This window comes from Drosophila tropicalis, unplaced genomic scaffold (assembly GCF_018151085.1).
Source record: "Drosophila tropicalis isolate 14030-0801.00 unplaced genomic scaffold, ASM1815108v1 contig_1077, whole genome shotgun sequence".
Classification (NCBI taxonomy): domain Eukaryota; kingdom Metazoa; phylum Arthropoda; class Insecta; order Diptera; family Drosophilidae; genus Drosophila; species Drosophila tropicalis.
This window is the reverse complement of record NW_027172441.1, coordinates 1,334-13,867: the sequence shown is the minus strand read 5'-3', so window position 1 is coordinate 13,867 and position 12,534 is coordinate 1,334. Positions and strand designations below refer to the sequence as shown.

The following is a 12,534-nucleotide window of genomic DNA, read 5'->3' as shown; positions in this document are numbered from 1 at the left end:
TCAACCCTATTCGTTTGTATTTGGATAAAGAACCATACAATCGCCTTCTGTGGAATCTTCGATTTAAGTGTTATACAAACGCACCAATTTGTATTAAGTGTCACATATTTGTTGATCGAACGTCGCCTTCTGTGGAATCTTCGATTAAAGTGTTATACAAACGCACCAATTTGTATTAAGCGTCACGCACCAATTTGTATTAAGTGTCACGCACGGATTTGCAGAATATTTGATTAAAGTGTTATGTTTGTTTTTTAAAATTTATTGCCAAGTGAGGGCATTTTTTGTTTCTTTATCCTTTACGTGGATAATGATATTTTCATTTCACATAGTAAATTCTCGAATGTAATAAGCATTAAATTTTCTTAGATGCAGTTGCAATTACATAGTAATTACAGGACCAGAGTCGCTTTCCATGCAGGTCTCAGAACAGGTAAAAAGGATTAAACCAAGCACTTAAGTACCAGCTTATGACAGATATACAAACATATGTAGGTAGGTATGAATGTAGAATTTGAATATTCCTGGTTATTTAGTTCAATATTATTTAAGGATGTGATTTCCTTATTTAAACTTTATTATTTATTAACAATGTTTCTTTGTGTTAAGAATACATATATTTATTAATTATTATAATGGCCTTAGCGACAAATTTGGGTGTGCGATGTGATCGAGGCGAGAGTACGATTGCGAGTGCTTTTCGATCGACGCTTCTGCTTTATTTTCATGAGTGAGTCGACGAGATAGGTACGGCCGCTGCGTGTCGTTCTGTCTCGCTCACTCGGTACCAAACGATTGCCATGATTATGCCTGACTGACACTTTATTTCCTACAATCGGCTGTCCTGACAAGTCATTCGACCCGAATGATCCTAGCCAAGGTTTCATGAACTCAGCCACTGTTGAGGTCTTACAAGGTCCTTCACCGTCGCCAACCTTCTCGACGTCGTATCGACCGTGCCTATTCACCTTCGTCATTTTATATGGTCCTAAGTATTTACCTCTCAACTTTAGACCTGTCCCATACTGCGTACGTTTAATCGCCACTAACTCGTTTAAATTGTATTTTCTTTCACATTTCCTGTTTTTGTCGAACGTTCTTTTCATTTCCTGCTGTATTTCATCGATATTCTTTCGAGCCTCCGCTCTAATCTCATCACGACCACAGTCTAATTCTTCTATTAACGAATCGGTTATCAGCTTTCTCTTTTTGGGATCATCAGGACTACGCATCTCTATTCCTGTCAAAATCTTAAAAGGTGTAACTCTTGTACTTCTTGGAGCAGTATTATTAATAAATTGTTGCACACGACCTACATACTTGTACCAGTTTCCCTCATTCTCTTGACTTAACTTTGAAAGCATTGGAACTATTATCTTATGCATCCTTTCTACTTGGCTGTTGCCACGGGTTACACCTGTTGCTATCAGTAAATGCTGTATATCCTGTCTGTTACAATATTCCTTAAACGCATTGGACGTGAATGCTGCTCCCCTGTCAGAAATTATTTTCATCGGGTTACCAAAAATTATGGCCTGCCTTTCAAGAGAAACAAGTACTTCCTCGACTCCTGTTCCACGAGTCGGATACAACCATACAAACTTAGAGAACCCATCAACAATAACAAGTATATGATTGTAACGCTTTGTTGTGACCTCCATCGGGCCAACGTGATCAATGTGATATGTCATCAATGGCTGATCTCCTTTACTTATTGGCATCAAATATCCTTCCTTTTTGCCGGTCTTGGCATTAACAATAAGACATTCCACGCAACACTCAACAACACGGACTACCTTCTCTTTTAATTTTGGAATATAATACGATTTTTCTACGATATCCTGAGTCTTTCTAGCTCCAAAATGTCTTTGTTTATGTGCAATCTGTATTACTTCCTTTTCCATCTGCGAGGGAACGACAATAAGTTCTCGATTAGGGTCCTTTAACAATATTTCGTTTTCAATGTAAAAATCTTCATATCCTTTCTGTTGAACTAAGCTCCTAATCAATTTGGTCCAATCATCTGACAACTGTGCTTCCCTTAATTTATGGGTTATAGTGTCAGTTAGCAGAAAACAAGATAAACGGCTCAAGGCATCCACATGCCGCATCTTTGAACCTGAACGATGTTCGATCTGATAATCGAAATCTTGTAGGTACATTGCCCAACGTGCTACACGCAACGGAACCTCTTTCTTTTTCATTGTCATCGTGAACGCATTACAATCTGTGACAATCTTAAATCTCAATCCTAACACATATATACGCCACTTTATTAATGCTCCAATAACTGCTAAAACCTCAAGTTCATATGAATCATACTTCTCTTCGCAAGGTTTAGTTTTCCGACACATATATTGTACCGGATGGAATAAACCATCTTCTGAATCTTTCTGTAAAAGCGCAGCTCCGAAACCGTGTTTCGAGGCATCAGTGTGAATTTCAGTCTCTAGCTTAGGATTGTATAGCTTTAAAACAGGACCTTTGATCAACGGTGTCCATCTGTGGCATAGGAAAATTATCCCGGACCACTTTCTCATTTAGCTTTCTGTAATCGCAGCACAGACGCTTTTTCCCATTCTTCTTTGTTACAAGTACAACAGGCGAAGCATATTCAGAAAAACTTGGCCTTATTATATTCTCCTCTAACCATTCTTGTACTATACTATCAACGATTTTCTGATTAGACTCTGCTAGACGCCTTGGATGCTGATAAACTGGCAACTCATCCGTTAGTACAATCTTCATTTCTATAGGAGTGTTTGTATTTCTAATAGGTTTGTAACTATTAATCAACTTCTTGACTTCACTACCGATTTCTGCACTGATATGTGACAATTCACTCTTGATTTCCAATTTATTCTGTTCTGCACTGTGCATACACATACTTTCAAATTCCTCAAACAACTCAGCACAAGATTTATTCGCGTTACACAGTGATTCTTTTCTGTTGATGCTCACAAACTTTGTACCTTTCTTGGTAACAACCAAATCGACGTGATCTCACGTCACGCCTCATATGCCATGTCTTCATCAGGAACGATATGAAACTCGACTTCCACCTCAATGCCATCTATCTTGACAGTTATGCTAAAACTACCGAAGGTCATCACATGACTTCCACCAATGCCTGTAAGGGTCTTCGAATATCCAGTTAGTGACTTAATTCCGAGTTTAACAAACACGCTTTTATGTATGAGACTCAAATTTGCTCCTGTATCAATTAGACCGTTGAACTTAATCGATTTATAAGTTACTTCTTTCAACTCCAAACCCGAATCAGTAAATTTACCTGATGCTTTTATTTATTTTTATTTTGACGACTTTCTAGGATCATAGGATTTTAAGTAGGTCTCATTTGAACTTTTAACGCATCCACTGTTCTCGCCTGATACAATAATGCCTTATTTGCTCTCATGTCTGGTATACCTTCTACGAAATACTCGATTAAACTTTCGTCATCCAAATCGATTGGCTTTGCGATTTCCATTAACGAATACAAAAACTCATACAAGTTCTCACCTCTCTTTAACTGTCGATTGCTCAGTCTTCTATGAACTTCTGCTGATGAAACCTTTACTCTAAATTCGTTTTTCAAAGCTACTTTCAGGGACTCCCAACTACAAATATCTCTCTTACTACGTATAAACGATAATGCAGCTCCCTTTAACAATTGTTTTGCATACACAAAAAGCTGTAACTGACTCCACTGTACGGTTAAAGCGCATTCTTCTAGCTCCCTAATCCATTGTACAACATCAATCGAACCTAAACCTAAACTCTGAAACGCTTCCCTCCACATCTTTTAGTGTGAACCATGACCTTTGCCCATCTGTGTTCGGGACTTCTCGAATTGTTCTAGCCGAGGCGAAATCTGCCTCCTGCCCGTCATTCTCAATTTCTATTAGATCGTAGTGAGCGAGTAGACGCGTTTGCAGCTCTGCTTTAAGGCCTGTAGTCTCTAGCCCTAACTCTCTCAATTTAGTGCGCAACTCCTCAATACGCAACGTTAGAATCTCACCTCGATCCATTTCACTCAATTACAGTTATATTGCTTAACAAGATTGGTATAGTAATATATAGGTAGTATTAATCAATCCGCTTTCTGTTCTCCTTTGGTTTTCCGTTTCCACAGTGAACACTAGTTATCACCAACTTCGTGCTCTCTGTCTGCTCTCTCCGTCTGTCTGCTTCCACAGTGACCACTGATTTTCATCAACTTCGTGTCCGCTGTCTGCTCTCTCCGTCTGTCTGCTTCCACAGTGAACACTGGTTATCATCAACTTCGTGTCCGCTGTCTGCTCTCTCCGTCTGTCTGCTTCCACAGTGAACACTAATTTTCATCAATTTCGTGTCCGATGTCTGCTCTCTCCGTCTGTCTGCTTCCACAGTGAACACTGGTTATCATCAACTTCGTGTCCGCTGTCTGCTCTCTCCGTCTGTCTGCTTCCACAGTGAACACTAATTTTCATCAATTTCGTGTCCGCTGTCTGCTTTCTCTTTTCCTCTCGAGTCACCACCCTTCTCGAGCTGCTCTCAACTTCAGCCGCCGACTTTTGCCGAAACGGCGCCAAAATTCTGGGTGACGCTCTTCTTGCGTCGTCCGACCGCTCACCGTTTCACCGTCCACTCGTCGCCTCTCGTACAGTCACGCCAACTTCCACTAGTTTTTGAACTTGTAGTGGTTGCGTCTTTTAAAATTCGTTTGCCAACAACCTTGACTTTGTATATATATTACACGTTAATGCATGCAATTTTAACAATTTTCTGTTCATTTGCGAACTTCACACACACACACACACACACACGATTTTCACTAATTGTCTTGGGCCAGAAATCTCGGTTGAGCCCCCAGTTTGTAGAATTTGAATATTCCTGGTTATTTAGTTCAATATTATTTAAGGATGTGATTTCCTTATTTAAACTTTATTATTTATTAACAATGTTTCTTTGTGTTAAGAATACATATATTTCTTAATTATTATAATGGCCTTAGCGACAAATTTGGGTGTGCGATGTGATCGAGGCGAGTACGATTGCGAGTGCTTTTCGATCGACGCTTCTGCTTTATTTTCATGAGTGAGTCGACCAGATAGGTACGGCCGCTGCGTGTCGTTCTGTCTCGCTCACTCGGTACCAAACGATTGCCATGATTATGCCTGCCTGACACTTCATTTCCTACATGAATGTAGGTACATACATACATATATCCAAATATATAAGTAGTTGGTTAGTAATATGATTTAAATTTTCAGATTTTCGCCTCCCCACTCTTCATTTTTCTATAAAATGACGCTTAAGATGTGACACATATCTATGTGCTGTTTATCCTAATTCGCCCCAAGTAATTTGCCTTTGCATAATTTTAATTAGTATTAAGATTTTGGCTTTTAAGCCATCTCGTAGTATGTATGTATGTATGTATCGAACCTCGCCACCTGTGGAATCTTCGATTTAAGTGTTACACAAACGCACCAATTTGTATTGTCTCACATATTTGTTGATCGAACCTCGCCTCCTGCGGAATCCTCGGATTAAGTGTTATACAAATGCACCAAGTTGTATATATTTGTGTATCGAACCTTGTGTGGAATCTTCGATTTAAGTGTTATACAAATGCACCAATTTGTATTAAGTGTCACACATAAATTTTAAAGAGTAAAAAAAAATAAATTTTAAATATAGTCCTTAGATCTTTAGTTTAAAATATAAAAGTGCACTCATGTTAGTTCTAAAAGTATAAAAAAATGTCTACTTTCTTACATCCTTCGACCTTTATATTAGAGATCCTTCATCGCTTTTATCAGAAAACATGTGAATAAAAAATGTTTGTTGTATCAAATCAATTGCCAAGTGAGGGCATTTTTTTGTTTCTTTATCCTTTACGTGGATAATGATATTTTCATTTCACATAGTAAATTCTCGAATGTAATAAGCATTAAATTTTCTTAGATGCAGTTGCAATTACATAGTAATTACAGGACCAGAGTCGCTTTCCATGCAGGTCTCAGAACAGGTAAAAAGGTTTAAACCAAGCACTTAAGTACCAGCTTATGACAGATATACAAACATATGTAGGTAGGTATGAATGTAGGTACATACATACATATATACAAATATATAAGTAGTTGGGTAGTAATCTGAGTTAAATTTTCAGATTTTCGCCTCCCCCACTCTTCATTTTTTCTATAAAATGACGCTTAAGATGTGACACATATCTATGTGCTGTTTATCCTAATTCGCCCCAAGTAATTTGCCTTTGCATAATTTTAATTAGTATTAAGATTTTGGCTTTTTAAGCCATCTCGTAGTATGTACCTTCATTATGTATGCGTAAATATATACAATATTTCTGTGGCTGTGTGAATGCGTATGTGCGTATGTGTTAATACAACAGTGCTTCCTTTCATTTATCGTTGAAGTGCATCCTTCAGAGATGTGAAGTATTAAAATGTTAGTGCAAACTCTAACTCTAAGCACTGCATAAATTTTGCCAAAGGAAATTGTAGCCACAACAACACAGCTGACCTAAAAAATCAATGATTAATTTTCTGTGGTAGCTACTCCATTCAAGGTAGCTACACATAAGGTTCTTGCTAAAAATTCGCAAACGACTAATACCTGCTCTATGAACTGATCTAAAGTCATCAGATCTGTATCAAAAGAAAATGCACAATTTTTAGTTTTAGTATCAAAATATATTTGGCTCAGCTGCACATGCACCAGTCTGTATCAGCAAGATGAAAGCTTCAAGTGTCTCAGCATCTCAGCATTTAATCAGAGTATCAAAATATATTTGGCTCAGCTGCACATGCACCAGTCTGTATCAGCATAATGAAAACTTCAAGTGTCTCAGCATCTCAGCATTTAATCAGCATCGTATCATCAACCTTTTCGTTTGTATTTGGATAAAGAACCATACAATCGCCTTCTGTGGAATCTTCGATTTAAGTGTTATACAAACGCACCAATTTGTATTAGGTGTCACATATTTGTTGATCGAACGTCGACTTCTGTGGAATCTTCGATTTAAGTGTTATACAAACGCACCAATTTGTATTAAGTGTCTCACATAAATTTTAACGTGTAAAAAAATGAAATTTTAAATATAGTCCTTAGATCTTTAGTTTAAAATATAAAAGTGCACTCATGTTATAAAAGTATAAAAAAATGTCTACTTTCTTTGTACATCCTTCGACCTTTATATTCATCGCTTTTATCAGAAAACATGTGAATAAAAAATGTTTGTTGTATCAAATCAATTGCCAAATGAGGGCATTTTTTGTTTCTTTATCCTTTACGTGGATAATGATATTTTCATTTCACATAGTAAATTCTTGAATGTAATAAGCATTAAATTTTCTTAGATGCAGTTGCAATTACATTGTACTTACAGGACCAGAGTCGCTTTCCATGCAGGTCTCAGAACAGGTAAAAAGGATTAAACCAAGCACTTAAGTACCAGCTTATGACAGATATACAAACATATGTAGGTAGGTATGAATGTAGGTACATACATACATATATATTTGTATATATTTGTATATAAGTAGTTGGGTAGTAATACGAGTTAAATTTTCAGATTTTCGCCTACCCACTCTTCTTTTTTTCTATAAAATAACGCTTAAAATGTGACACATGTCTATGTCCTGTTCATTCTAATTCGCCCCAAGTAATTTGCCTTTGCATAATTTTAATTAGTATTAAGATTTTGGCTTTTTAAGCCATCTCGTAGTATGTACCTTCATTTATGTATGCGTAAATATATACAATATTTCTGTGGCTGTGTGAATGCGTATGTGCGTATGTGTTAATAACACAGTGCTTCCTTTCATTTATCGTTGAAGTGCATCCTTCAGAGATGTGAAGTAATTAAAATGTTAGTGTCTCACATAAATTTTAAAGAGTAAAAAAATAAATTTTAAATATAGTCCTTAGATCTTTAGTTTAAAATATAAAAGTGCACTCATGTTAGTTCTAAAAGTATAAAAAAATGTCTACTTTCTTTGTACATCCTTCGACCTTTATATTAGAGATCCTTCATCGCTTTTTATCAGAAAACATGTGAATGGTTTTCCACCGCCTTCTGTGGAATCTTCGATTTAAGTGTTATACAAACGCACCAATTTGTATTAAGTGTCACATATTTGTTGATCGAACGTCGCCTTCTGTGGAATCTTCGATTTAAGTGTTATACAAACGCACCAATTTGTATTAAGTGTCACGCACGGACTTGCAGAATATTTGATTAAAGTGTTATACAAATGCACCAATTTGTATTAAATGTCTCACATTTTTGTTCATCGAACCTCGCCTTCTGTGCAATCCTCGATTTAGGTGTCATACAAATGCACCAATTTGTATATATATTTGTGTATCGAACCTTGTATTCGCCTTCTGTGGAACCTTCGATTTAAGTGTTATACAAACGCACCAATTTGTATCACACATTTGTTGTTCGAACCTCGCCTCCTGTGGAATCCTCGATTTAAGTGTTATACAAACGCACCAATTTGTATTGTCACATATTTGTTGATCGAACCTCGCCTCCTGTGGAATCTTCGATTTAAGTGTTATACAAATGCACCAATTGGTATTAAATGTGTCACATTTTTGTTCATTGAAACTCGCCTTCTGCGGAATCCTCGATTTAAGTGTTATACAAATGCACCAATTTGTATATGTTTGTGTATCGAACCTTGTATTCGCCTTCTGTGGAATCTTCGATTTAAGTGTTATACAAACGCACCAATTTGTATTAAGTGTCACATATTTGTTGATCGAACGTCGCCTTCTGTGGAATCTTCGATTTAAGTGTTATACAAACGCACCAATTGGTATTAAGCGTCACGCACCAATTTGTATTAAGTGTCACGCACGGACTTGCAGATTATTTGATTAAAGTGTTATGCAAATGCACCAATTTGTATTAAATGTCTCACATTTTTGTTCATCGAACTTCGCCTTCTGTGCAATCCTCGATTTAAGTGTTATACAAATGCACCAATTTGTATATGTTTGTGTATCGAACCTTGTATTCGCCTTCTGTGGAATCTTCGATTTAAGTGTTACACAAATGCACCAATTTGTATTAAGTGTCTTTCACATTGTGTGTTGTGTATCGCACCTTTAGTATTAGGAGTAATAAAAATTAAATTGAAATTCATAAATTCTTATCTTCGTAGCTTACCATGTGTAGATTCATGTATTGGACTTGGACTTGGACTAGGCTAAGGTTCGGGAAATTACATTCCCATTCAGACTGTTCAGGTATTTAAAATTATTATTAATGTTCACCATTATTATTCGCCTATCTTCTGTCAAGAGTTCTTAAATTAAAAGTTGGTAATTATATTAAAATTTAGTTCAAATATTAAACTCTTAACTTACTCTGTGCGTGGGTGCACGTGTAGGTAAGAGATATGAACAAAGAGATAGATTGTGTATTAGTGTCTGGTATTAGTCTCTGATATTAGTGTCTGGTATAAGTATTAATGTGTACAAGTATCGTCTGTGTTAGTATCGTCTCGTCTGCATTGTATTAGTGTTTATGGCCTCCTTCGCTTCATCTCTTAATCGACTTCCAAAGTAACTGTTTCTTTATCCTTTACGTGGATAATGATATTTTCATTTCACATAGTAAATTCTTGAATGTAATAAGCATTAAATTTTCTTAGATGCAGTTGCAATTACATTGTAATTACAGGACCAGAGTCGCTTTCCATGCAGGTCTCAGAACAGGTAAAAAGGATTAAACCAAGCACTTAAGTACCAGCTTATGACAGATATACAAACATATGTAGGTAGGTATGAATGTAGGTACATACATACATATATATTTGTATATATTTGTATATAAGTAGTTGGGTAGTAATATGAGTTAAATTTTCAGATTTTCGCCTACCCACTCTTCATTTTTTCTATAAAATAACGCTTAAAATGTGACACATGTCTATGTCCTGTTCATTCTAATTCGCCCCAAGTAATTTGCCTTTGCATAATTTTAATTAGTATTAAGATTTTGGCTTTTTAAGCCATCTCGTAGTATGTACCTTCATTTATGTATGCGTAAATATATACAATATTTCTGTGGCTGTGTCAATGCGTATGTGTTAATAACACAGTGCTTCCTTTCATTTGTCGTTGAAGTGCATCCTTCAGAGATGTGAAGTAATTAAAATGTTAGTGTCTCACATAAATTTTAAAGAGTAAAAAAAAAAAATTTTAAATATAGTCCTTAGATCTTTAGTTTAAAATATAAAAGTGCACTCATGTTAGTTCTAAAAGTATAAAAAAATGTCTACTTTCTTTGTACATCCTTCGACCTTTATATTAGAGATCCTTCATCGCTTTTATCAGAAAACATGTGAATGGTTTTCCACCGCCTTCTGTGGAATCTTCGATTTAAGTGTTATACAAACGCACCAATTTGTATTAAGTGTCACATATTTGTTGATCGAACGTCGCCTTCTGTGGAATCTTCGATTTAAGTGTTATACAAACGCACCAATTTGTATTAAGTGTCACGCACGGACTTGCAGAATATTTGATTAAAGTGTTATACAAATGCACCAATTTGTGTTAAATGTCTCACATTTTTGTTCATCGAACCTCGCCTTCTGTCCAATCCTCGATTTAGGTGTCATACAAATGCACCAATTTGTATATATATTTGTGTATCGAACCTTGTATTCGCCTTCTGTGGAACCTTCGATTTAAGTGTTATACAAACGCACCAATTTGTATCACACATTTGTTGTTCGAACCTCGCCTCCTGTGGAATCCTCGATTTAAGTGTTATACAAACGCACCAATTTGTATTGTCACATATTTGTTGATCGAACCTCGCCTCCTGTGGAATCTTCGATTTAAGTGTTATACAAATGCACCAATTGGTATTAAATGTGTCACATTTTTGTTCATTGAAACTCGCCTTCTGCGGAATCCTCGATTTAAGTGTTATACAAATGCACCAATTTGTATATATTCGTGTATCGAACCTTGTATTCGCAAGAACAACAACAAGAACTCGGTGAACATGTGTCTGATTGCTCTCAGGCCCACACCATTGACCAAATGGACCGGATGTCAAATACTAAACTAAAGTTGCCAAATTTTCCAAATGAATCACACATACACTTCACTTGCAGGCCCCGCCGACACAAAGGCAACAGCAGCACAAGAGGAGCCTAGGAATTGTCCGCCTAACCCAAGAAGCTAGCTGACCAACCATTTTCCTCACCCGTTTTTGGAAAGATTCTTTGCCATTATTAGGACGCCGGGTAGGTCGGTTAGGTTCATTTCGTTCTTTTTTTGGACCTGTCTGTTCTATTTCAATTTGTATATATATTTGTGTATCGAACCTTGTATTCGCCTTCTGTGGAACCTTCGATTTAAGTGTTATAAAAATGCACCAATTTGTATTAAGTGTCTTTGACATTGTGTGTTGTGTATCGCACCTTTAGTATTAGGAGTAATAAAAATTAAATTGAAATTCATAAATTCTTATCTTCGTAGCTTACCATGTGTAGATTCATGTATTGGACTTGGACTTGGACTAGGCTAAAGTTCGGGAAATTACATTCCCATTCAGACTGTTCAGGTATTTAAAATTATTATTAATGTTCACCATTATTATTCGCCTATCTTCTGTCAGGAGTTCTTAAATTAAAAGTTGGTAATTATATTAAAATTTAGTTCAAATATTAAACTCTTAACTTACTCTGTGCGTGGGTGCACGTGTAGGTAAGAGATATGAACAAGAGATAGATTGTGTATTAGTGTCTGGTATTAGTCTCTGATATTAGTGTCTGGTATAAGTATTAATGTGTACAAGTATCGTCTGTGTTAGTATCGTCTCGTCTGCATTGTATTAGTGTTTATGGCCTCCTTCGCTTCATCTCTTAATCGACTTCCAAAGTAACTGAATACCTGAAAACTTTTTTTTATCACTTAAATTTGCAAATAATGGTTTTATTTATTCAAACCTTTTTTCCGATTTTTTTTTTTTTAATTTTTTATAAACATAAAAAAAATAAAAAAAACAACTTTTAGCTTAAACCTAAAAAGTGTTTATTTGCCGAAAAAAACGTGTTGTTAAATTTTGATTTTATTTTAGAGCTGTGTGCTCTATCGTGGAGAACTAAAACTTAACTGACTTTCTCTGGATTCGTCTGAGGTATATCAACTTTTCGAATGACAGTTCGCCCAACCCGGCTGCTTGGATTTAAAAAATTTACTTGGAAACATTTTAATATTTTTTGACATAATAATATACTTGAAAAGTTCCTTTTCCTCCAATTGTTATCCTTCCGGATTGAAGCACTTTTTTTCTCCTCCTAGGTTACAACCTCACTAATGGCTCTCTGAGAGAGGCTCCTAGACTCGTTCTAACTGCTTCTGGTAACTTTAGCTCTTTTTTTTTCTTGTAAATATTTTATTTTAATAAAATTTATTCCTATATGCGACTCTGTCGATGGCTCCGTTGATGACCCTATTGCTAGCTCTGTCGGTAACTCAGTAGCTGACTACATT

General features: G+C 36.1%; 2 long non-coding RNA genes across 3 annotated transcripts; both read right to left on the bottom strand.

Moving 5' to 3' along the window:
- Window positions 1-8,085: 8,085 nt before the first annotated feature.
- Window positions 8,086-9,252, bottom strand: LOC137572724 (uncharacterized). The gene is made up of 3 exons (XR_011031728.1): window positions 9,191-9,252; window positions 8,610-9,127; window positions 8,086-8,559 (listed from the first exon to the last, which is right to left on the bottom strand). It is a non-coding gene; the product is annotated as an uncharacterized lncRNA (long non-coding RNA).
- A 1,344-nt stretch (window positions 9,253-10,596) lies between these two features.
- LOC137572728 (uncharacterized) lies at window positions 10,597-12,123 on the bottom strand. Of its 2 annotated transcripts, XR_011031730.1 has the most exons (4): window positions 11,988-12,123; window positions 11,723-11,931; window positions 11,523-11,661; window positions 10,597-11,459 (listed from the first exon to the last, which is right to left on the bottom strand). It is a non-coding gene; the product is annotated as an uncharacterized lncRNA (long non-coding RNA). The 2 variants fall into 2 exon arrangements; XR_011031729.1 differs by having other exon boundaries at window positions 11,523-11,931.
- Between the last annotated feature and the right edge of the window lie 411 nt (window positions 12,124-12,534).